This window comes from Pipra filicauda, unplaced genomic scaffold (genome assembly GCF_003945595.2).
Source record: "Pipra filicauda isolate LSUMZ 115617 unplaced genomic scaffold, ASM394559v2 scaffold35_size7292922_pilon, whole genome shotgun sequence".
NCBI lineage: Eukaryota > Metazoa > Chordata > Aves > Passeriformes > Pipridae > Pipra > Pipra filicauda.
In genome coordinates, this window is record NW_024104487.1 from 6,412,275 (window position 1) to 6,437,486 (window position 25,212).

Genomic DNA, 25,212 nt, shown 5'->3' on the forward strand with positions numbered 1-25,212 from the left:
AATTATAAAATTATCCAGTCTTTCAAAGTGGATCTTCATTGCAAGTGCTTCTGAGAGAAAAAGTGCTCGTGGGTGGACTCTGGAGAGATTGCAAACGTGTACTGTGTTTCTAGGACTCACTGTTGACACTCTGCTCAGCTTCCACTTAATTTTCAGAATAGTAAAATGTCTTATGGGTTGTAGTGGTCTAGAAAGGCATTGCAGGCACAGGAAGTTTCTAAACATTAAATGGTCAAAGTTATTCAAGGCCATGTTTTGGGTTTTTTACTCCCGCTAATTAATTTAAATAAGTAGGAATAAATTGGCAATATTGGCCAAACCCCTGCTTTTTGGTGGGAGAATAATGCCATCAGATACTTTGTGATCTAATCTACTTGTCAGTGATGTAGACGTCCATATTGATTGTCTGCATCATTTTCTGGATTTCTGTTTTATTTGTGTTTTTATAAAGATTGCCTGTGCACCATTAGCGCAAACCTAAAGCAGCTTTCCAAACCAGAGCCCTCATATGCCTGTTTACTCTCAATAAGGTGAGCCCGGGTGACTCTCTCAGATGTTGTCAGTTATAGTGTAGAGGTATAACATTTGGCAAGATGAGTCCCACCATTGCCATGGCAAAGTCAAAACCCCCTAAACCTTACTTGGTTGCTGACTTTAATGTGCAAGCTCACTTCTCAACTGGGAAGGCCTCATAAAATAAAATTGCAAAGTAATTTATTGCAGTGACATGCTGAACTTGCTTTGAAATAAGCTGCATCTCACAACATGTTTTAAGAAGAGAAACTTTGAGTTCAGTTATTAAGGCTGGTTCCAGCAGGGAACTACCTCGAGGCAGGAATTCATCAAAGCAGCTGCAATGTGAGAACCCCTGACCACAGTGCGAGGCAAGCAAGAGCTTCTTAAACCCATATCCACAAGGACCTTTACCTGCAGCAAATCAAGGAAAGTTGTCAAAACGAAGTAAAAGGAAGACTTGAACACTTAAGAGTCTTCTTTTGGAAATGCTGGTCATACCCATTCATAAAAGAAGTGGAATTCGCCCGCAGGAAGTTCAACTGCAGCTGGAATTTCTAAAATGAAGAATGATGTTGTGGGTAAAACCCAGATACAGAGGAGTTTCTAACTGACCTTTATAAAATAAATTACTGGTAGGTTTTCCTTGCTTTACTATAGCCAGTTATTCATGTAAGTTCAGTTATTATATTCCATACCTAGGCTCCATCTTACTTTTTCTTAAAACCCATGAAGTCCTAACCTAAGGCATCTGAAATGAGCCCACAGTAAATTTTCATCCCCTCTTTTAAAATTCAAGTGAAACCGTTACCCTGTCGTATACATGAAATTCTTTTCACCTTTATTAATGAACTTCAGCCAGGTTTTTGTTTTGGGAAGGTTGACTTTTTCTCATCTAGGTTGGCTGTTCAATATCTTTTTCTACCCTTAGGATTTTAGTCAGAAGGCTCTATTTTCATTTTCGGCTTTAGGATATAATTCATTCTGAAAGACACAGGATATCTCATTGCAGTAATTATGAAAACAGGGTTTGGGGCTGGGATTTACCTGCAGCCCCCAGGTGACTGTCAAAACCAATATGTGAATCCCTTTCCTTTGGGAAGAGGAAAAATGTTTAAAGCACCCCTGCTCATCTCTTCAAAAGTAAGTCACTTCAGATATTTCTCTAGACTTAACACCAGTGATCCCAAAAAGGAAGAGATAGACCTGCAAAGGGCCTATTAATAGTCTGAATTTAATATATCACTGAAATATCAGGAAATACATTTCAGAAAACCATATTGGAAATATGAATGACTTTTTAACTTGTGGGATTTTTTTGAATTTCTAGCTCAGATGATTCTGTGCCATGATGTATTTGTTTCTCGAGCTCCCTTTTATAGCTGGAGAACTTGTGTGCACTCATTAGCAGTAAACTGGGATAGGATTTAGTATCTGTTTCTCTTGGCATCCAGTTTGCTTTTCTTTCGAATAACTCTACTTTTTAAAGATTTACAAATGTTCTGACCCATTTCAGTAAAACTACAAGATCACTAGCAAGGGCATTGGCCAGTTCCTCCTTCTCCTAATAAGTCTGAAGTTTAACAGCCTCTAAGCAGCCTTTCTCTTCAGAATGCGTCGGGTTTTTTTGCTCAGGATGTCCTGATTTTACTCAGGAAAGAACAGAAGAACTGATACTGTGATCAGGGCAGGGGTCTTGCCAGCCCAGTTTCCTTTCTTCAGGAAAGATCAGTACCTTATGAAGAAATAGAAAAGATGTGGCATTGAAAAGAATCTTCAGAATACATTAATTTGTTGAATTTATTCTAGCCATTGATCCAAACAATGTAATTCTCCCTTAGCAAATAGCACTCTCTTACATGAAAGACTTTTTCATGGTTTTAGCAGCCTTACGCAGTCAATAGCTCTGTTTTATGTTCAAGCATAATAGGTACTTATTAATTTTCTCTCTAGACTCATATGAATTGCTGTATGAAATAGAAAATCTTGATAAAAATGCAAATATAGCACCTACACACTCCTCTGTTCATGGTTTTTCACTTATTAGGCCCATGTACAATAAATCTTAATCTACTGTGTTTGCTACATGCAGAAAATATTCTCCAGCTGTTAAAAACAAGTGTAAATAATGTCAGAGAAAGCAGAAGCTGACATAGATGAAGTGACCTTTCTAATAAAAGGAACAATAATTGTAAATTAAAGTTTCAATTACCCAACATACCTATGGATCAATATCTACAGAAGCATCTCCTGTTGTGGCAATAAATACTAAGGGAAAGGTCTAATTTACAAGAGGGGTTTCTTTTTAAGATTCTTCCTTCAGCCTCAGGGCTTTTTTATTTTTTTTTAACTGTAATTTCTTGTATGGAATTGTGTTTCTGTCCACAAAACTAGAACTCCTTTTCCTTAATTTCATTTTTGTGGATATGCCCTTGGCCTCTCTCTGTTTTTCATCCCTCCTTCTGCCCTCCCCACTGCTCACTTTCTTTTTCCCTGGATCTCTCTTTGCTAGCAAAACTAATGTCATCCATTTATATGCTGCTCTCTGATGCTGTTTACATTTCTGATCTTCTCACTTTCTATTTCCTCAGCAAGCTCTTCATATTCAATCATTTATCTTTGTTTTATTTTTCCAGTCTGAACTCTGATCTCTTATTTACACCTGGAAGGTTTCCTCCATTCAATGGGAAAATAAGCTCTCTTCATTCATACCCTTACTGAGAACTCATCTCCTGTGTATGATTGATACTGATAAGTCATGCAAATTATTTTAGGTATTCTTAAAATGATTTACAGTTTGAGATAAATTTGTCTTCAGCTCTGCAGTGTCTTATGTGTCTGTCTTGTATGTGATTATAGCTGCCTTGGGGCAAGGTTCCTGCCTTCTTTCTTTTGCATACAGCTCTGAGCAGGTTTCCATCACGAAACAAGTCATGATATTATTGACTAATAGATGGGACATTTTACTTCTCCATTTTCTCAATTTGAACCTGTGTAAAACCGATTCCCTTTTTAAAGTATTTAAAACCTACATTACAGCTACTTTTAGTCTCAGCCCAATGGAAACAAAGAAGGTATTTTGTCAGCAGAAGCATTTTAGACAAAATGTACTGATGGCACAACTCCTGAATCTTGATTTAGAAGACTTCAGAACAGACATTTTGAATGATTTCTAAATGAAATGCAGGGACTGATGTGCTGTGTTTGCTTCAGAGAATGACTGACATGTAATCTAAAATTTCTTCACAGTTGTGTAGTTACTACTTTTGATTTTAATGTGAACTTCAAGTCGCCACTATCAATTTGATTAATGGGGTAATACAACTTGTGACATTAAAAAAAGTTAAATGCTGATAAAGATAGCATTTTTCTAGGAAGCTGAAAATGCATTCTAGTTATTGCAGAAGAGTTATGAAGTCTGGTCTCTTGAAAATGGTAGCATGTTTCTTAATGTTACGATTTTAAACAAAACTAGTCATCTGAACATTTGTGCAGTTCTCCATTCTGTAAGACTTTACACTGAAATCTTAATCTCTGCAGGGATGAAGAACTTTGTTACATAAACTAATTGGTTGTGAAGAAAGGAAAAGGGCATAAATTGACACATGAATAAGCAGAAATGCCACTCTTTGAAATCCACTGAGTAGAATACTTCTGAAAAAATTACATCTACAATATGAATATGCAAAAAAGCATGTTGGCCTTTTTAACATTTAATTTTCTTTTTGTGTAATATTACAATATATAATATTTGTATTATATTTGACTAGTGCGATAAAACAAAATATTGTCCATTTAAAAGCAAACACACCATTTTTTGTCCAGGTAAAGTAAGAGAATGCAATTACAGAGGGAGACAGCAGTGCTCTGTATAAAGTGTATTTTAACACACCCTATATTGTAAGAGGTGATGCTCTTTCAACTGCGGATGTGAAACAGGGAAAAACAAGGAAGATTTAGGAGGAGATTGGTATGTAAGGGTAGAGGAGATTAGGATATGTAATAGGAGGAATGGTACAACTGAACCTTTCAGTGTCAGGTTTATAGATCCCTCTTTCTAGAGGTAGTGATAATAGCACCAAGGTAGATTAATCTGGCCACCATTACACTGTAGTTATCCAAAGGGGCATATTTTCACAGATGGAGCAAAGCAGTATTGGTGGGAAGGTAAAGTAGATCACCAAACTAGACACTTTTCTCAAGAGGAAGAAATGTGGCCATATGCAATCAATTAATTTAATATTCTTTTGTTTTTGTAGTAGAGTAGAGCCATAATCTGAGAAAAATAGTTTTGTTAGCTGTGAAAACAATGTTGATTCCCATGTACCAAGTCAGGGCCTGTTAGTTAATATTTCTTAGTATACATTGACATGAAGTGCTTCTCTGTGGGAGAGGGAGTTCTCTATGCCAGAGTGAGTAGGTGTGTGCGAGTATTGTATGTGTGTCTGTGTGCAACTGATTTTGTATTCTTATCGGGCAAGAGGAGTTGAGATTGTGAAAAAAACAAAATTTACCCCCATTTATAGCTGCAGAGCTGAAGAACAGAGAAATTAATCAATTTGAGGCCACAGAACTAAGCTCTAGTGACAGAACTAGGATCTTCTGAGCCCAAAACTTCCCTCCATAGCAGGAGTGTAATCACTGCCATTCGTTCCTCCAGCTCTCCACTTGTAGAAGACTAGTCTTGTCCACAAGGCACACTACAAGGATGTTGAGATTCATATCACAGAATACTTCAACTTTTAGGAGAGAACGTTGTCCTCAGTGCTGTCATCTTGCCTCCCATCTCTTCAATGACTTGATTAATTTAAACTTGTCTTTAATGTAAGATTGGTATTCCTCACAGATTTTGTGGTTTTAATTACCCTTGGTTTAGGGAAGATTGGCTTGTTGTTTCAGTGCTCATGTAAATTCTTTATGGAAAATAAGGAGCCTCAAATGGCATAAATTGTATGTTTTATCATCAGTTTTCTCCAAATAAATTGACAGTTTCAGAAATTTAAATCCTTAAATCCCTACTCTCATTTAAGACTGTGAGCAAGCCCAAAGGGATTCATGACCATGTTTGAATAATAAGGTATTGCACAGAATGAATGAAAATAGCAAATGTCAGCCGTATGCTGTTATTAAAATGTTGATGCACCAGAGACATACAAAGCTGTGGCTAGAAAAAGGCTTTGAAAGGAAAGCAGAATAGAGACAACTATGAATGAAGCTTTAAAAGCACAAAGATGACCTGAAAGGAGACTAGATTTAACATACATCTTGCAGAATGAAAATTGCATTCCTTCCCTTCTCCCCACTGGTATTTTGCTCACATGCTTTTAGAAATCAGCAGTGACAAGTTATTGCGTTACACTAATTAACATTTTCTCTGTAGTAGATGTCAAACTTTCTGTGCTCTCGAGGAAATCTAAATTGCATGGTGAAATATTAAAATGGTCTTGTTTAAAATCTGTCATCATCTTATGCTTGTGACAAATGAGAACCCATTTGCTTCTTTATTTTCACTCATTTAATTCAGTGATTGCCACAATATTGACTGTCAGTTCCCAGGCCTGGTAAACTTAGAGGGCTTTTGTGTCATGTTTGAGTATGGACTGGTCATATCAGGCCCTAAATCCAAAATATTTTCCAAGGTTCAAGCACAGATGTTGCATTTGTTTCACTGATTTTTTTTCCTCTGTACAAATGCAATTCAGTGTCCCAGGGGTGCATTTCCACCTTCTTGGTCCTGTGTAAGAATTTCTTTGAGACCACAGTCTAGTATCTGTCTCCAGACAAAATCCATTCTTCACAGAAGCTGTCAGTGTACTGGCTCCAAACTGACTGATGCCATCTGTATGTTGATTTCCACATGCTGCATGTGCTTATACCCTGAAATACAAAAGTTTTCTTTATTATATAGATAAAATCAGGAGCAGAGATATGTGGAAGTATATTGCTTTTCTTGGTGTATAGTATTCAAGTGTAATGAATCTTTTTTTTTTGAGTTTGTTGTACCAGTAGCTACTGATTAAAAAGCAAAACCAGAAGTTGAGCACCAGTATGTTTTAATGTAGCAGTGAATCAGGTTTTAATGTTGTATCTTTATATCTAAATGATTTCTTCTTCCTATTTCTGTTCTTGTTGTTCTACATTTTAATGTCCAGATGAAGCAGTTTTATGGTTGAGAGGTTATTTTCTAAAGCAAATGATGAATGTAGCTTTACGCAAGAATTTTAATGCAACAGATGCATTCACTTATAGTAGAACATCAAAGACTCTTTGACAGCAAAATGAAAATATATTAGCTTGCCATTAAAGGAATTTTGAATTTCTTGCTAACCTAGATAAATGCAACAAAGTATATTTTTGACGTCTCATTAGTTAAGTTGATTCCGATGGAGTCGTACATTGTTAAACATGATAAAACACAATGTTAAGACTCTTGATTGGAAAACACCATACAGAACAAACTGGAATTGATTTGGTTTGTGTTTTTTTCTGCACCTACGTTTTATATATGGTCCCCAAGAACCAGGGAATTTGAGTGTTGATTTTAAGGAGATGGTTTGTTAACAAGGATGGTAATACTAAAGTTTTGCCTGACAGTCAAGAAATAATAAGATAAGCAGATGGAGGACTTTTGGCAGAAAAATGACCAGTGGGGATGACTTGTCTGTCCCAGAACCCCATTTATTTACCTACTGCATTTTTGAACCTATGAATTTGACTAAAATTTATTTTCTCTTGACCTATTACTATGTTCTTGAAACAATGTTACATCTCTGCAGAGGATTTGGACTCGCATCCTTCTGTAGCCACCTGCAGTCAGTCCTCTGTCTACCAAGTAGTTTCATCGGAACAATCTAAGAAGAATTAGGGTTTTCTTGGGGCCTTCTTGCAAAAGTTGTGCAGGGTTTGAGACTGGTACATTCAAAGGTTTCATGTTAATTTCTGTTAGTAAATACAGGAGGCTACATTTTAAACTGTTCTGTGTGATTATATGAACACATTGAGAGTATCTGGCTATTAATATTTTGCATTTTACCCTTTTACCAAAGACAAACTGAGAATAGCTCCAGTTCCAGACAACCCTGCTTGTCCTCCTGAAAATATTCTTTTGATCATCTGATGATTGGAAATCCCTAGGTTCTTTTTGGTTTTAAATCAGAAGACATTAAATATCTTTATTCTTTTGTCATCCATAATTAGTAATTGCTGGTAATATTGTCCCCTGAATATCTTTTCCTTCTTTCATTAAAAATAGTTTGGGAAGAAGTTGGTAGATACTGTCTTTCCCAGGTTACCCATACCACTGGGGCTGATTGCTTGAATATACAGTTTTCTGAAGAGCTGGCAGGCTGGTTGGTGACTGATGTTATCTCCTGGGATCTGGCTTTGTGCAGAGACAGCTCAGGGCAATCAAAGTTTAGGACTTCAGGAGCACATTGCAGAAATGCATCTATACTTTTTTGTTGCTTTGGTGGGGGGATCACGACAGGACATGGCAGATGGACATGTGACCCAACACTGATGCTGTGTAGTCTATCACCAGCTTGGTCAAAGATAGGTTGCAGACTCCACCTCAATCCTGATCACACTGACCAGATGAATCCCTTGTGTCTGCCCTACATCCCTGACCTGGGGCCTTTGGTAGGGCTTCTTGCATTTCTTGCTTCTTTGTGCTGCATGAGCCGAATGTCGTGCAGCTGATACTTACCCGGGTCCTCCGTGGGTGTCTCTCTGTGTGCTTCCATGCTGCCGTTTCTAGGAGGTTTTTCCTTTGCTCACTTTACTGATACTATGCCTATGGTAATGTAATGCAAACACCTGAGCCAAGCTGGCTTCCTACAGACAGGTGTATTTATTACAGAAACTAGTCAAACCTCCCACAGTGTCTCCTTTTTGGGGGCTTTATCCTCCTTGGGAGTGTGCCAGCCTCCTTCCTTGCCTTATATGATAATTGACTCATCAAACAGATCTACCATAATGATAGACCAGGAACTCTTTCAGAGGTGATAAAAACAATTACTTGTCCTGTTATTAATTCTCTTTTTTTTGTATTTTCCTTTACAATCTTGAGAGATGTGGAACATGGATCAAGAAGGAGTTTTTTGTGTGTATATACATTTTCATTTTCATTGAGAATATATGGGAGACAAATTACAAAACGTGATGTTGGAACATTATTTGACAGGTTCAGTCTTTCCAATGCAGACAAGATTGAATACTGCTTCAAGTATGGTGTTGAATCTTACCAAGATGACATAATGTTCAACTAGTCTTACTCTTTATGTATGAAATCAGAAAATGTGCAGAATTACTAAATGTTCACTGCTGAAATATAAAGTGCAATTCAGGGTCATGAGTAAAATGCAGATCAGCCAAACTGTGTAGAAATACTAAATTTATTTTATTCTTGTACAGTGAGCCCAAATTATAGTTAACAATGTGTGCAGGAGCACGGATGCAATTCCCTATAATATGATTCAATGATTGTATAGCTGGATTTTATCCTTTCTATATATACATTTATAGTAATAAGAAAAATGAAGGAATTTACAATGGCTTAGTTGACAAATTGGCCAAAAGAAAGAAAGAAATTGAGCAAAGTAGAGATACACAATGTTGCAGAAAGACAGGATGGACAGCATTATAGGAGTGACTAGTTTAGGGCAAGAGAGGTAATGAGCAGGAAGAAATGAGGCAGCTAAATGATAAGGTGGGGAAAAGTAGATGTGGAAAGACTGATGCAAAAAGAAAGTATGCTGTTTGGCAAGAGAGAAATTACATGATGGTCTATGAAATTAGAGAGGAAAGAAAGATAAGATGAAGTGAAATTGGATTTAATGAGGTAGAAGAAAGGTGATTAGGGACAGAAGAAAAATAGAATTTAGTGATGAGAAAATCCTATTAAATTATCCAATAAATCTTCTTGCCACTCAAGGATTTCTGTTTCTCCTCCTTCTCCCCAGGATAATTTCCAGGGTAGCTGTGTCAATATCTAACCATACAGGAATGCCCTTTTCTATATGAAGCACTTCACCATCTCTCCACATTACTAGGAAAATGATACAAGTGTAGTCCTGGCATGTAGTCACAGGCTTCAGGCTTGTAGTCTGTGTAGTGTGTTAGTGCTTTTCCAAGACCATGTTTAAGAAACTGGTATCACTTTTTAAAGAGCTCTTTTGCTTAGGGTGTTTTTGAGGAGGTGTTTTTTGAGGAGGATTATATCCATTTATTATATCGAATATCGTGCATGAAGTAAACATCTTTCTCTTTTTTTTCATAATCTCTATTGCATAAGTTAAGTCTCTGGACTTTGTACCATTTGCTTCCTTTTAATATTGTTCAGTTCCCTATTAAAGGTTGTTTAAATCCAAGCAAAGTAGATAGAAACAGTGATACATATGTGCATGTGACGTGGTTTAACCCCGGGCAGCAGCTAAGTACTGCACAGTTGATTTCTCACACCTTCCGCCTTCCTCTCCCACAATGGGATGAGGAGGAGAATCAGACAAAAAAAAAAAGGTAAACCCCCGTGCTCAAGATAAGAACAGCTTAATAATTGAAAAAAATTATAATAATAATAATTCTGATGAAAAAAGGCAACATAGAGAAATAAAACCCAAAAAGAACAAGTGCTGCACACCAAAATTGCTCACACCTGCTGCCTGTTATGCTTTAGCTACAAACTGGGAATACTGAGTAGAAATAAATGTGTACTAACCAACTCTTCCACCTCTGTGTCCTTCATGGGAAAACATTTTGAGTGCTGCAGTTTCACAAGTCTATTTGTTCAGCTTGAAGTACATTTCAAAACTGTTCTGGTCAGTTCGATAATCCTGATGTTGCTCAGCAAAGTTCTTAATTTTTGGTGTCATCAAGTTGCAAGGAAGTTCCCTTAAGTGGTAGTCTCCTTGACATGGAAGGTGCCGAAATCCAAAATTTCCTGTAGTCTCTGGCTGATAACCCTGTCTTCGTTAATTCATGTTACCCATTGTCATGCTGAAGCTGCAGCTGGCAGCATTTTAGAGAAATAGAATTGTTAACTTGTTTAAGAGGAGAAGCAATATCCAGATAAAGCCCGTGTACCAGGATTTTGGAAATCTGTCTGAGTATGAAGTAAGACCATTCCTAATGACCATGGAAAAGAAAAAAAATGCTGAAGTAACCACACAATTTAAAGAGCAAAATAAGTGTATCCTTCAAGCTCTGCACTGTAACTGTTTCTTAAATATTTGGTATTAACAGTAAAGACTTTGCGTATTAATCCTAAAACCTCTCTTTATGGGGAGGATGATGCACAGAGTAGTTGCTATGCCAGCTGTTTTTTCAGCCAAATGAGTACAGTCTGTCTTTTAGTGATGGACCAAACACCCATTCTTTTATTGGTGATTCTTGCATCAGGTTCTGGGTGGGTTCCTGCTGTATCAGAGTCAAATTGTATGTGAAGTGAAATTTGAAAGGAAGACAGCAAGAAAGAATGTCATAGGGAATATAAAATAAAACAAGATAGCTGTTGAAAACTAAAGGAAGCTTGAACTGGCACGAAGAGAGGAAGTGTTCTAAATTTATAATGAATATTAATTATGCATTCATTGCATTTGAAGAGGTCAGACATGATGAATTTAAATAGTACATGAGAATGAAGGCCATCTTTTATATTAAAGGCATTACAACAGGGTGATGTGAGGAAAGGCAGAGAAATAAAGGAAGCAAAGGGGGAAAATTGCATGACTGAGGCAGTAAGGAACAAGAACATTAAATTGAACAGATCTGCTTTGTGACTAAATTTATTCATGATTTTCAGACAATTCAAAATAATGGTAATTTATTAGCCATAAAATTATACTGGAAAAATGTTTAAAGCTTCCGAGAAAGTTAATAAAAGAAAAATTTTCAAAGTGTGTTCTCACCAGCTTGCAGCAACCCTTAAAAGTTCTGTACAGTGGAGTATTTTTTTATTAAAATTTTATTCCTTTCTTGCACATAGTTGCTATATACACTTCTTGTTCTTATGGGGACAATGCTAATTTTTTTTTTCTGGTTTTTGCTATCTCCTGTCACATCTGTCCTGTTTTCACTACCCCATTTAATTTGTGAATATAGTATACAAGCAAAGAGATTAAACGCAAGCCTTTGTAAATGCCGTGTGGGATAACCAGCCGTAGGGCTAAAGCAGAGCATGTTGCTCCACTTTCTGGGTTACTGGAGCAGGGAGTTATTCTTAGCAGGGGTAGACTATAGTGAATGACACTGATAGAAATACAGCAGAACCTTTCTGCTTAACCCTGTTTTAGTACGTGTATTCTGGGCCGTATGAACACACCGCGTTACTTGGCCACCTTTCCGTTTAGAAACTCAGACACTTTGAGCTGGGGACTGTATACCTTCCGTGAGAACTTGGACAATATTTATATTGATAGCTAAACACCTGTCAGGCCCAATAGTTTGGTTCGACACAAGGTATTGCTGTGGAGCTTGAGGATTCGTAAATAGTTTTTGTATAGGAGTATGACTGGGAAGTCAGAAACGCGCCCTGATTTTTCCAGCAAAGGCATACCTTTAATTATGGAAAGTACAGGTGAAATGAATCCTTCAAGAATTTCATTTCTCTGGCCCTGAGATAAGCACCACTGATGGCAAATGAAATCAGAGAGGCTTAGCAGTTAAGAAGGCGGGGAAAAAAGGATAGAACAGAAAATAGTAAATTGTCATCTCAGTCTTTTACATAGCAACACAAATAATGAGTTTTCCCCAGAGGGTGGTTGCGTGTACCTTGTTGTCCATGGGGTGCAAGGTTACCAGAGCAAGAAAGTGTGCTGGATAATTCCCTTATGGCAGTTGCTATAATTCTCTGATTTTAATAGTATCCCCAGCTTCACTTGAGGGAATTCCCCAGGCAAGCTTCTAAAGCATCACGTGTAACCTAATAGCTTTATTGTTTTTATTTTTTTTTTTATTATGGGCATATTCTTCATTTACTTATTGTCTACACTGAAAATAGCACCATAATTCCTCTAGCCACAATTAGATAACGACAGTTAGATTTAATCAATATGTATTCTTCTGAAGAATATTATACTGACATTGTGGAGTATGTCTCTCTCTGTCCTGACAAATACAATTACCACTGGAACAGCAGCCTCAAGTTCCCCTAATTAACGTAATTGGTTATTTACCAATTAAATATTTAACACATGTATGCTGTCCTCATATTTTAGAATGCTAGGACTTCAGCATTACTATCTATTGATGACTAGTTATTGCACTGTATTTGGTGAAAATCCTAATAAGTTTAACAGCCAGTAGTGTTGGTGTTGGGCTTTTAGTGCATGAGATTATTGACACCTGATATGGAGCATCAGGTTTTCATGTTAAATTTCCTTTTTCCTTTTATTTCCCTTATTCTTCACCCTAGAAATGAGTGTTGTAGTTATCATGAGGCAGAAAAGTTGTATGTTCTATCTTCTTACCCCCAAAGTGCTTGGTGTTACTTCCCTCTCAAGCTGTGCATTGCATTTTGAGCTGATAAGTGATTGGACTGGCACGGTTCTACTGAAATCATCAATGGTGAAACCACTCATATGAAGGTGTCACTTGTTATTAGAGGAATTTATACTTCATTCTCTCAGCGCTGGAAAACTGATTTGCATTGATTTATCTCTACGAAGTTTTCCTTTACAAGGTACTTCTGCACAGCTGTGTGTTAGCCTGCTAGCACCTATGAATATTCCTAATTTACCATTGGTTTTATGGAGCCCAAATATGTTACCAGGTGTAGGTCTTGGTGGGTTAATTTTTATGGAATCTGACAGCCTTCACTGTGATTAAAGCATTGGCTTTGAATAAGCTTCATTTTTGCTGCAATTGGTCCAGTATAGAAAATGAGATTACATATAGGGAGCTGTACCAAAGATAGACTTATGTTGTCTAACAGGCAAGTCAAGCACAGGGTTACAAAACATTCAGTTATGGTTAGTTATTAGTTATTCAGTTATGATTCAGTTATGTTAGCTAGTGCCTTTGCAATATCAGTCAGGCCTGTCAGCTGTGCATTTGCCCCATGAACAAAGTTCTGGGCACTGGGTAACTAAATGGAGATAATCCTCTCTCTTCTCCATGAAACTTAAAGGTGGGTTTTGGGTGGTTCTGGGCAAAGCAGTTGTAGATGTCCATGAAAAAGAAGTACTAACAAGAATATGGTGGGCTATCAGCAGACCAGATCAAGCAGAAGTTTTTTTCTTGCAGGACCATTAGATAAAATAGGACATTCATCTCCTGTTTCCAAATCGCCATTTTAATGATCTCCAAGGGCTTAATTCAGTTGCATTCATGACCTAACTTTTGCACTAAATTTGAGTTTAAAATTAAAATCTTATCCTTTTTCAACTTCTTTGGGGTATTAAAAATATTTGACATAATTTTTCTCATTTCAAGACCTCTGTCCTGAACCAGAAGTAGATTTTTTTTTTTTTCTTTTCAAAAGAGCACAGCAGGGAAAAATCCTTCCCTGCTAGGATCCAGTCAAATTTTCCTCATCAGTTAGGTTGACAGCAGGTTTAGCACATTTATTAATTATGATTGCAATTTGTTAGAACAAACAATATTCCAAACCTTTAGGAGGCCTAGCATGACTATAAATAAATAAAAAGCTTTGAAAAATTCTTCAAGGCAAGAACTCAGCAAAGAAAAAGAAGGGATCATACTTTGACAAAGTGCCAGTTAAGTGGAGAGTACCTTCTTCTGAAAAATTATACCAGATAAGTTAACAATATGTTAATGGTTTACAAGTGTGTATATATATATATATATATATATATATATATATATATATATATAGTGTGCTAGAGGTTCATCAAAACAAAAAATGTTATGAACTTGTATGTGAATCTCCTTGTGAACATCTGCTTTCGGGACTGGCAGTCATTCTGTCCTCTTTCTTGTGAGTCTGATTATATTTCTGGCTTTGGGGCACCTGTCTTTGCTACTCAGTGGATACAATTCTGCAACAGCAGTGATTATTGTGGGAAATTCACTGTGGGTTGGCATATGCTCTTCTTCAAGAGAATGGATGCTTTCCATGTCCTTAAGGGGATCTCTGAAAGTCATCTCCCTAGTAGTAGTCAAACTCCCTACTCGAAGTGCAACCACTTTCTTCAAAATTTCCATCCATCAGAATTAACCAGAAGGGAAGGTTAATTTTCAGACATAATTTTCCGTGTTGCATTTGTTACCTGCTTCTTGAGCAAAATCCAATACTAATCCTGGGACCATCAATTGTCATAAGATACTACAGAGCTGCTCTTAGTGTGCCAACAGATAAAAGAGATTTAGATGATTATCGGCTGTCGTGGTCAACTAGTGTATTTAGAAAATCTTAACTGTTCTGTGTTAGAGGGAGGCAGTGTGGCAGTTTAGTTGCATAGATCTAAGTTTATTGATTTCAGATTTTGAGAGGCTTGTTAAATATATCATGAAGACCAGTATTCATTCATTTATTTTTTTAATGAATGGACATCAAAACTGAAAATTGAATGTACAGTGGTGATATGAATAAAACTCACATTGATGTCTTCAAAAGAAGCAAATACCTGTTTGTAACAGGCAAAGTCCTATTTCCCGTGCTGACCTGCCCCACGTCTCACTATTTACAAATATTTGTGATTTTCGTGGTTTCCAATTTTATATACTTCACTCTCTGTACATATGCCTTCCAGTGCTGTAGCCACTCCATTCCTTCGTACAAAACCAATATGAGCAATTGTGTCTTGTCTTATTGTCTTGGGATTAGTATATCTATATTTTCTTCTATGGCAGGGAATTTGCATCCAATAGTTGCCGTACCTCTATCCCATGGTTATACATTCTTCCATGAGAAGCAGAAAATAATGTGATGCAACCAAATAATATGCTCATCCCTGACAGTATAACTTCAGGAATGAACATAAGTTTTTCCATAACTAACCTGGATGACATTTTGTCAAGGAAATATAAGAGCACTTGTACTGTGAACTGGACTCACCTCTTTGTTACACTGAGGATAAAAAGGGTTCTGTTTGCATTTTTGGGGCAGTTCCAATCAAATTCAGGGAGCTAGTCCAGCTATACAGCTTTGTAAAACAGAGCTGAATTTGACTCATTAACGTGTGTTTCTTCAGATGTAAGATTTGGTTTCACCAATGTGCTGCTATTGTGTGCTGCTTCTGGAACTACATTCGCATCTTTGAAGTTGCAAATATGACAAAGACTTGCTGTCAAGGTAGGTCAGACCCACAGAAGGATATGAGATAGTCAGGAGGAAGGATATTGTGGGCTGTGAGAGTGTCTCTGACACAGAAAGTAGCACAGAAGTGCATTTGCTCTGTGTGCTGATGACATACTCACTTTGTTTTTTCAAGAACTCAGTTACTCATTTTCCCACTCTATTATGTTTATTGGACAAGTTCCACATAGTTCATGATCAGCAGAAAACTGAGGTCACACCATTAACATTTTTTGGCATTCACAGCTAGACACATTTTTTTCCCCTTTTAAGAGAACACGACTTTGAAATAAATAAATTTAAAACCCCTAAAGCCAATTGTAGTACCTTGTAGGTCAATGACTTGGTTTTCCAAAAAATAGTGGTGCCTGACAATACCTGTCAGCAACTGCTCAGTCATTCTGAAAATCAAGGCATTTGCTTAGGGACATGAGTGTAAATGCCACTGTCTGACTTAAGGATTCTGTCTTATTTTGTTGGGGTTTTTCTTCCACAATTTCTTTATGGCCTGCAGGGTCTTTTCCCTGACAAGGAAGTTAACAGCCAAAGAAAACAGAAGTGAAGGAGTCTCAGGTTTTGGACATTTGATATACGAGCTGTTCATCTTTGTCCATCTGAGAAGTTGGTGCTTTCATCCAAAGGTCTGTGGGATCAGTTGAAAGGCTGATACTTATGTCACTGTTTTAAAAACTCCCTAAAAGCTTTGTGCAACCACTTCTGATTTTTCAGTAAGATGTATTCTCTTTCTGAATATTTATATTAAAATTCCGGATGGACTAGATGGTAGAGGATTCACCTAGTGATTGACTTTCAGGCTGCCCTGGACTTTATAATTTGAGATTTCAATTCTGATTTAACTCTGACTGTGTATGACTTTGTCTCACCCTGGGTTTCTCGTGTAGCCTCTTCTTGCTTTCCCAATGACTTGTAAAGGAGAAGGAGACTCCTCAGTTGGATGATTACAGCTTTTATTTGGGTTTGCAGACCCTTTTGGGCTGTAGGTGATTGTCCCCCCCGTCACCCACCCCACACGAGGTCTGTGCTGCAGGACGGCTGCTCGGTCCATGCCAGGAGCTGCTCTCTTTCATTACGCCTCAAAGCCAGAAAGGCATCAATTCAGCTGCTGTCTGTTCCTGGGGTTCAGACTGTACAGAACAAGGAAGGTTTCACAGGACTCATCTGTGGACAGCTGTATTCAATGAAGATCTTCTGAAGATTTTTGGAAGACATTGTATTTAAAATTACCAAAATTCGGGCTTTACAAATGCTTTTGTGAATACTTCATAGCCAAGCCGAGACCGTTCTCCATGTTTTGTGCAGACAAGGAGAAATTATTTCAAAAGCAATATTCTATGCCTTTCTGGATGACACCCTGCTGCTTCCCAACCATTTTTTTTTTGCCTTTTTTCCCCCCACCTCCATCATATATTAATTCCGTCTCTTCCTCCTTCAGAGACAGATGGTGAGCTGGTGGTACTAATGAGCTCCCTGCTGCCCAGGGAAGGCAGATTGAAATGCTTTGTGTTCTAAGAACTAACAGGCTGAGCACCCTCACTAAGGATGTAACTCATGTGATGAAAGGTTTGATGCACAAATACTGTAGCAGACTTTTTTCACAGGCACCTATGAACCGTGTTTCCCCAAGAGAACAACTTCCTGAAACAGCCTACCTAATAGTCCCATCCTTACTGTGTTTATTGGGGTATTGCTCTGAATGGTACAGTAATCTCTCTCTTTTATGGAGATGGAGAGAGCATTAGATTGTGGACACATGGCAATTGAATGCCCTGCTTCTCTGGCATGAGCACACTGAGAAATAAAAACAAAGAGCACCTGCTGTTCCTCAGAATGAGTCTTTGAACATTATAAAAACTTTCTTGGCAAAAAGCCATTCTCTTCTGGGCTGACTTTAAAAGGAATGCAATTAATTATAGGAGCCACAGACCTCTAAGGTAAGAAAATGCAATTATCCAGGGATTCACGATAGATTCAGTTATGTCTTGTTTAAAATGTAACAGGGTTGTCAAAAGTGACTTGTACTAAGGATGCAATTAAAGACAGATCAGGTTGACCATGAAGTCTAATGGCTGCAGTCGTGTGGCCAGTTCAGGGCTGCTTACAAATTTCCACGTGGTAGTTATGTGGATTCAGCATGATCCTGAGGAGTGTTTCAAAACCTAATGAGTTGCTTAAGATTCTGAGAAATTTTGTAGTGAATTCATTAAATGTTCTCTCCCCAGCAGAGACCACAAAGATGTATCCCTTTCTCCACACTCAGCAGAAAATCTTCGGTGACACAAGATTTCTAATTGAGTGAATGTTAAACGTTCACTTTTTTGTGTTTAAAAAAATATAAATACTAATATCAGAGTATCTGTCTTTTAATGTGAGGTCTCTTTTTAAGAGAGATCATTTTGTAATTGAAATGGAGAACATTAAAAAAATCAAGGCTTTATTTTCAATTTTTGCATAGAGAGATATCACATATATTTAGGGGATGGATAGTAAATGTAGCTCTAACCTGAGCAACTATTATAGCTGATAAAAAGGTGTTGGTCTGTTATCAAAGCAGGTGCTTTGATATCTGTTGATTCAGAATAGTATCCAGTCCACATTTAAGTTAATTACTGTATACTAGCAAGTAACAGATGTGCTGCAGATGGCTAGGTGATTAAAATAAAAAAGCTCATAAATAAAGATTTTACAGGTTCAGAAGCTAACAATAAATAAATGAGTTAAAAAGCACCATATTAAAACTTAAATATTTTAATAATTGGACTAAAACCATATTGGTTTCCTTACTGTCAGTCAGTTACTTTGAATAGGTTTAAAGCAAAATATTGAGTTACACGCTTACACAGAGATGTTTTTCCAGTCTGACTTTATTTGTACTATGCCAACAGTCACGATGGGATAAAGTGTGTGAACTCTCTTCTTGGTTCTGTGCTTTCACCAGCTTTCAGTAAGAACATAAAATGAGGGTCAGTCTGAAAGTGGCTGATGGTCTTTTTATTAGCATGTACATTTACATTTATGGAAATAAAGCTTTTTACAGCACTGTACTGGTTTCACCAAGAATCCTTTTACAAGCATTTCTAGTTTATGACTGGAAATTCTATGCTGAAGGGAGAGGGAGACACGTGTAGACAAGCAAACACCTATCGCAGAAAAAGCAAAGTGGTCCTGTAGGCAGCGTGGGATCAGGTAATTGAACAGCGATACCCCCAGGACTAGTGGGTATCTTCACGTAAAGCTTTTTGACCTTTTTTTTTTGTCCTGGGATATTGCTCCTTTCCTTGTTTTTCTTGTTTTGGGGTTGTTCTTGTGTTGTTAGTTTGTTTTGTTGTTATTTTTTGGTGTTGTGGTTTTTGTTTGGTTTTGGGTGTTGTGAATTTTTTTTGTTTGTTTGTGTTTTTGAGAAAAACCTTTACAACTGTTATTTCATCCTTATTTTTATCCTAATTCAAACCACGGCAATTTATGGGGTCTCAAAACTTTCATATGACAAGAAAGTGGTTTCCTGCCTAGCTGTGGGGGGCATCTTTGTAAGGTGAGAAAGATTATGAAATATTAGTTAAAGGAAATTATACTATCTCAGTAATTTAAGTATGTATGGATAAGTTTACCCAATTTCCAAAATGATAATAAAAGTGTAGACCACCTTGTGGTGAGATCTGATCAAGAAGAACCACTTAGATGGATATGTGATGTAACATTGAATTAGCCTAAGGGAGTTCAGTAAATGGAATGTACTACACTAAGTAGCATGTACAGAAGACTCCTCATACCCATCATGCAATATCCTGGACTGGATTAAAAAAAATTTTTTTTTAGAAAGAAGCATCTTTTAGAAATTTTCTTAAGTTTTTGTTTCTTGTTATTTTCTTTTTCTCTCATGGGATTGCAAGTGGTACTTAATCAGTAACAAAAGGCATTAATATTTTGTTTTAAGAGGGTATTTTTAGTATTAAGTGAAATAACTACTCTTTGAGAGCAATGACTAACCACAGGTGAACTGATTATTTCTGGAGTTTGCTATAGCTATTTTTTCAAATACTTATGAAGAAGGAAATCATAAACAAATAAGTAGGGAATGCTCAGTTTCTATTTGTGATTATAGACTGCTGTGTACCAGTGGGACATCAGATAACCCCATTCACTGCACAGACAGTCCATGGAAGTTTCTCCCCTTATCTTAAAGCATTCTACTTTTTAATGCAGTAAACCTCTGCAATGTATAGACATTTACACAATATCCATATGGAAGTAACTCTGGTAGTAGAATCACAGAACACTTTGTTTATGGTTTTTTCTTCTATGTACTGTAATAATGAACTTCTTTGCTACATTCCCCTGACCTTTCTCTTCGACTCCTGCAGTATCCCAAGGTCATTTCCACGTGCTACTTGGGACAAGAGGCAGTACTGGTTGTGGCTCATGGTAAGCTCCCTGCCAGAGCCCCCAGTGGCCTCTGCCATTTGCCTTTCTCACAGTGGAGATGCCCTTTGGGTCTGTATTCTTTATCCAGCTTGCTATTTGTAAAAGTTGTAGAGGTTCATGATTTTTGAGGTCTCTCTTGCTCTGAAATCTGGGTCCAAAAGCCATTTTGTATGGGGAAAGGAACTGGAAGGGGAAAAAAAAAAAGATTGTGTAAGTCTTGTTTTCTTAGGGACTCAGATTAAACATGTGGATCTAAGACTTGTCTTGCACTTTATATATCAAGCAGAATGCATCCTCTGGTGTGTAGTTGTAGTGGGGAAGCTAAATTAACAAGGGTGATCAAGAACTTAAAAGTGTGCCAAAAAGTGTTGCCCTGTGCATTGTTCTGTCATATGACAAGATTAGCATGAGATCCACTACAGAAGTATTTTCTTTTCGCACATATTAAATTTGCTTCCCTTTCTGTTAGTTTGGATTTTTGGGTATGGTGGAACATTATCAAGTATAATGAAATAGTGTTGTTCAGATATATTTTAGGTTTGCATCATCACAGACACTCCCTTAAAGAGTTAGACGGGAAGAAAAAATGAGAATGCTGCCTTTTCCTTAATTTGCATCATGAAGTACCTTCTTAGAAATCACTTTTAAATTTCCATCATGTCATGTGAGAAAGTCCTTCCTTTCCCTTTAGTTGTGAGATAAATACCCCACCCCTCACCCAGATGTACAGAAGTAGTATTTAGAATTAAACTTTCTAGTTTGAGCATATGCTGGTGGCACGGTGGAAACCTGGGAAATTCTCTCCCAGTAAAGTGAGAGAAGATGCCTTTTCAATGCAGAATAAAAAAACCTCTGCTTTAAATATGGAGAAGCTTTGGTATTTTGGATTTAATGAAACCTAAATATGTCAATATTGTAGGCTGTTTGCTTTTGTTAAACAGTTGGCATGCTATACTGGCTGGCATTGTTATATTTGCTCTGCCAAAATCCTCTGCAACTCATTGTTTTCCAAGCTATATGGATTCTGCTCTTCGGGTCTGTCTTCAAACTAGGTTTTTCTGTTTAGTTTTAGTATAAGCTACATCTGCTTTCTATTTTTTTTCCTAAATGTCTTGATATTTCTTCTTTTAATCATCCTACAGGCACTGATATAGACAAATTACTGTGAATAATTCTTTTGAATTTGAAGTCAGCACAAGAAAAGTGATGGATTTGGAATGTGAACAGTGAAAGTTTAGCACATATAGGTCCTCTAATGTGTCCTGATCATATTCAAAATTGGCTTCTGAATGTCCAACAATACAGTTCTTTTGGCCAGGGGTACAAGGCTTTCATGCATATAGAGCTGGATTCCTCTGCAGTCCCAAGTCTGAAATCTCCTGAGCTTGCATTACAGGGGATTATACTTGTTACAAGTGACAACTCTAAAATCCACTATCAGATTTCTCCACCAAAAATAGTTCTAGTCACGAGGCCTACTTGAGTTAGTGTCTAGAAAACATATTTTCTCCGCAGTTGGTGTAGTTTTTAATTTTTCTGTGTGTGGGTAGCATGCAAAGGACTACGGTAAATAATCTCCTTTTCTGCTGTACACCACATCTCTCTTGTAAGTACAATGCCAGAATTATGATGTGAATTGTTAGTATTCCAATGCTGAGCACTGAAGTCAATGGAAATCTGGCATGTAGGATGATGGGATTATCATGATGGGAGCTCAGTAAAAGGCATGTACATTTTATTGCTTTAGTCAGTCATTCTCCATGAAAATATTGGAGTATCCAGTTCTTTATGTTTATCCAAAGATTTTGACAACTTCCTGGAAAAACAAACCAGCATCTAGGGGTTGATAATCAAATGAAGCTGCTACAGAAGAGGTGAAGAGCTGGTAGAAAGACTTTCTCACATAGTCAGAACTGCTTCAGTGGGAAAACAGAAAAGTGAAATGAGTGAGATTCTCTAGAGAACTGTGTGTTTGGGGTAGGTCAAAGTTTGATAGTGATCTGGCTGATGGACTAGGCAGTGTATATATTAAATTTATATATGTCTTGGAGTCTGAAAGGTTTCTAAGCATTGTTGGAAAAGAAAACTGGAATTCAGAATGATCTTGGCAAACAGGAAATGACTGGAAAAACAGAGGAGATAAATTAGGAGGTCTAAGTGTAAACTATTGCACTTCAGCTACCAATTAAGGGGAAATTTTACAGAAATAAAACTTGAGTTTTAAAATTAACCACAAACTGAACTTTGGTCTTGTCTTCGTGATGCAGAAGAGCCAAACCTCATACTGGAATATATGTATATCTGAATTTACATGCAAAAGATACAGATAAGTTCTTCTGGTCTATTGGTCTTTGTAGGGCATCAGACAGGAATGAGCCTAAAGAGTGTCAGGGATGAAGGAGGGTCTAACATGTGACCTGTGACAAAGACCAGAATAATGTGAGGGTTTTATTTTAGAGAGTAGCAGTCAATGTGTTAACAGTCATCAAATATATTAAAAAATACCAGCAAAGAGGATACAGTCTCCAAATGCTTAGTTCTGGATGATGAATAGCAGGCTTACATGTCAGCAAAGAAAACACAAGTTAGAAATTAGGGAAAACTTTATGGTGTAACACCATTTGGATTATTTGCCTGAGAAAGTTATAAACTCTTCATTACTGGAGGTTAATAAATACATAGACAAACATCTGTCAGAGATAACAGAGGTATAATTCACCTGCCTTGGCAGTGATGGAAACGAAGTATAAGTGATAAGAAAGTTTCTTAAATTAGGCTAATCAGTAGTGGTATGTTGATTCATAATTATTTAATATATCTGCAATAGGTTAAAATAAGGTGTTCTTATCCTTTTGGGTATGTGATAAATTGTGTCTTCCTTCTGAAAAGGTTCTTTTATGACCATGTCTAAAATAAACACTTCTATCTGCTCTGACACCTTGATGGTAAGCAAAATATATTGCTACTATTTTGGCTTTTTTTAAAGTGTCAGACTTATTCTGATTACTATTGTGACCTTCTGAAAGTGGTAATTTGGAAAGCACATTAAGAATGTTAATAGACTCCACCAGCACCTTGGCCTACATGGCACTAGAGTTTGTTACTAACTTCACTAACAGTTTGTACAATAAAGCAAAATTTGCCTCATTGCTACAGATATGCTGTTCTTTGTGGTGTGATATTCCTGTGTAAAGTAGTATAAACTCACACTGAAAAGTGGTGTGACATTTTTATCACAGAGAGTAATAACCTACAGCAAGATCTGATGGGAATTTGAGAGAGACAAATGCTTCATTTTGTTGTATCCCTGTAACTGCCTTTGCCAGGGTGGAGATGGGCGTGGCAGAGCAGGCAGGGCACCCTGGAGTGTTTGAGGTGGATGGGACACCTGAAAGAATCCTCTCTGAAGGTGAGCAGTTCTCCAGTAACCCAGCAGTTGGCAGCTGTTCTACCTGCCCCCAGGATGTTTCATTTCTTATAGAGAAAACACGTTTTTGATCCTGTGAGGTTCTTCTGTCATTGTGAATTACCTGTGTGCTGGAAACTTGTTTAGAGTCACAGTTCAGCAATGGACGGATTGAGGACTGAAACACTTTTGCTGAGATGAAAGTTATTTTTACAGCAGTTGTATACAAAAAAAAAATATTTTTAGACACTGTGACAGGAAATTGGAATCTTGACTGCTAATTGTGATTTATGCTCAAATCAAGAAGGTTCATTTAGATGTTTTTGTGCTTCGTGTTATGTTCACATTTCTACCCTAATGCATTTTCAATACTCTTTGTTACCTGAAATACCCTGCATCTTTTAGATCTGGAAGAATGAACAATTTCTACCAGGCTTGCATGTTCAGAGTTGCAGCATTACCTCCTGGTTTTATGCTGTCAAATATAGAAAACAGCTCTGCTAGCTCTCCTAGATCCCCGTGCGGACTTCACAGAATCATAAAATGGCTTGTGCTGAAAGGGACCTTAAAGAGCATCTAGTTCCAATCACCCTGCCATGGGCCAAGTTGTAAATGAATTTGATCTTGTACACAGATGTCATCTCTTATAAAGGTAGAACACTGAAATCACATTACTTCATTATTGAACTTAGGATCCATTTTAAAAAAGAAAAGCTATCGATGGCTTTGGTATTAACAGTAGCCCATAGCAGTTACTGGAGGATGTGAGCATTGTGCATGGCAATACCTGTAGGACCTCAGCTAGAGGTTGATTTATATATGACTGTTACGTGGTACAGCCATTTCCACTTGAAAACATTTTCAGACAAACATGAACACTCTCCAAACATATGTGAAGAAGAGGAGCTAAGAAATGTTTGTGGTTCTGATTGATGGCATTTGTAATTTTCCATAGTGAAATCAAATTTTTATGAAAGTTGGAGTATTCCAAAATACATTAGATGGAGTAATTCCAAGGTTAAGATTGAATGTGGGATGTTTTCAAGTGGCAAAACATTGCCAAAAAGGCACAAGTGCGGGCCAGCTGATGGAGGACTTGTTCTGTGATTAGGTTTGTTGGGACAGGTACAGTGACAGTTCTGCATCTCCGGTAAGTGCAGCAAACATCACTTGTGTTTTACAGTTCTGTTTAGTCAAATTACCTCTTCTGTTCAGTCACTATTAGTTCCAGAGAGAGGAGCAGTGTGCTTAGGGAGTACTTAGGCAAAAGAGTATGCATTATTGAATGCCTATGCAGTACACAAAGACTAATTGAGAGACCTCGTTAAAGGGTAGAAAGCTCTGTTGCAAGTGGTTCATCAGGTGAACTAGAAAACCTCTTGAACTGCTCCCACTGCACACTTCTGTTGAGATGGACTCAAGTTGTTGGGGAAGAGAAACAGTGATTTTTGATTATGGAAATAACTTTTGCTTTGGATGGGGACATGTTCTCAATTGAAATGATTCTTAACCACTGGGATAAGCAGATTTCAGGAAGAAATAGTGTATTTATAAATGTTTCTCTATAGTGGATGACAATAGGAGAATGACCTCTACATTT

General features: G+C 37.3%; 1 protein-coding gene across 7 annotated transcripts in view; it reads left to right on the plus strand.

The window, feature by feature from the left end:
* Positions 1 to 25,212, plus strand: part of SORCS2 (sortilin related VPS10 domain containing receptor 2) — a 551,093-nt gene that overhangs the window by 268,785 nt on the left and 257,096 nt on the right. The window lies entirely within an intron of this gene.